The sequence below is a fragment of the Sapajus apella genome, unplaced genomic scaffold (genome assembly GCF_009761245.1).
Source record: "Sapajus apella isolate SASKATOON/1434 unplaced genomic scaffold, GSC_monkey_1.0 scaffold28, whole genome shotgun sequence".
Classification (NCBI taxonomy): Eukaryota; Metazoa; Chordata; class Mammalia; order Primates; family Cebidae; genus Sapajus; species Sapajus apella.
The window spans coordinates 21213755-21215502 of record NW_022436968.1 but is presented as its reverse complement, the minus strand read 5'-3'; the positions used below and the strand labels follow the sequence as shown (position 1 = coordinate 21215502).

Here is a 1748-nt window from a genome sequence, read left to right as displayed (position 1 = left end):
GCATGAACTCCTAACCACAAGCACCTCTTGGCTCATAGGGGCATTCAGCTTTCTGCTTGTTTGATCATTAAGTTGAAAAAGGCAGATCATGGGCCAAGTTCTCACTGACATCTCATTTCAGGGAGGGCACAAAGGGTATCTGACATGGGAAACAGGTAAAATGACTTCAGTTTAACTATGGAAGGTATAGAGAACATTCGGCACGGAAGCAGGCAGAACAGTCCTGCTGCTGACAGTTGTTTCTTGGGAATGGCGGCCATTGGACTGATGCCAGTGCACTCCCCGACAGCAGTGACTCAGAGGTGTGTGATGCACTGAGGCCAGGGCAATGGCATTGAGCACTTGCTAGAGGAAGGCAGGTGATAGAGGGTTCTGGGGGCATTCTCTAGGATCCTCAGCAATGGTCAGGAGATAGCCAGTCCCAGTGTTAAAGGAAAGGGGTCCCAATCCAGACCCAAGACAGGGTTCTTGGATCTCATGCAAGAAAGAATTCAGGAGGAATCTGCACTGCAAAGCAAAAGCAAGTTTATTAAGATAGTAAAGGAATAAAAGAATGGCTACTCCATAGACAGAGCAGTCTTGAGGGCTGCCTGTTGCCCATTTTTATGGTTATTTCTTGATTATATGCTAAACAAGGGGCGGATTATTAATATCTCCCTTTTTAGACCATATAGGGTAACATCCTGACATTGCCATGGCATTTGTCACAAACTATAGAAATGATCCCTGAAAGTATAGTCTTCGCCATGGCGTTTGTAAACTGTGGTGGCGCTGCTGGGAGATAGCAGTGAGAAGAGCAGTTGAGTGTCCTCAACCAGAGGTCACTCTTGTGGCCATCTTGGTTTCGGTGGGTTTTGGCTGGCTTTTTTACTGCAAGCTGTTTTATCAGCAAAGTCTGTATGACCTGTATGTTGTGCTGACCTCCTATCTTATTCTGTGACTTAGAATGCCTTAACCATCTGGGCATGCAGCCCAGTAGGTCTCAGCCTCATTTTACCCAGCTCCGATTCAAGGTGGAGTTGCTCTGGTTCACACACCATTGACACCAGGTCCCAGAAATCTCCTGACAACTGAAGGGCCTTTAGGACATATGCCACCGTGAAAAAAGCATTGCATTTATGAGGCCCCTCACTTCTTGAGATCCTGGGCCTTAAGCAACTCCATCTTGAATAGAAGCCGGGTAAAATAAGGCTGAGACCTACTGGGCTGCATTCCCAGATGGTTAAGGCATTCTAAGTCACAGAATGAGATAGCAGGTCAGCACAAGATACAGGTCATAAAAACCTTGCTACTTGGATCTTGAGGGTCTTAATCCCTGGATCCTTCCGCCTCCCAGATGCATGGCAATACCAATTCTGAGAGTAATTCACTTAGTCTTTGTTTATTCATCTGTAAAATGGGCATAACTAGCTTCACCCTGATGTAAGGTTCTCAAAACATAAAATATTGGGAAGAAATTTAAAAATTTTGACAAAAGATCTTATTTTTCCATTAGTAGCCAGGAAGTTAGCAGGAAGGGCAGCTAGGAAAGAGGATGATTGTTGGTAAGCTAGGAAGTGTAACCCTGATTCCTGATAGAGAGGTCCCAAGCACTGTGGCAACTGAAGGGTATTAGAGATAAGTCCAGTCTACCCATCCAACAAAGGGCTGATATCCAGAATCTACAAAGAACTAAAACAGATTTACAAGAAAAAAGCCCATTCAAAAGTGGGCAAAGGATATGAACAAACACTTTACAAAAGAAGACA

The 1748-nt window shown here is 44.7% G+C and overlaps 1 pseudogene; it reads right to left on the bottom strand.

Moving 5' to 3' along the window:
• Positions 1-655: 655 nt before the first annotated feature.
• LOC116561255 lies at positions 656-742 on the bottom strand (annotated as a pseudogene).
• Positions 743-1748: the final 1006 nt, after the last annotated feature.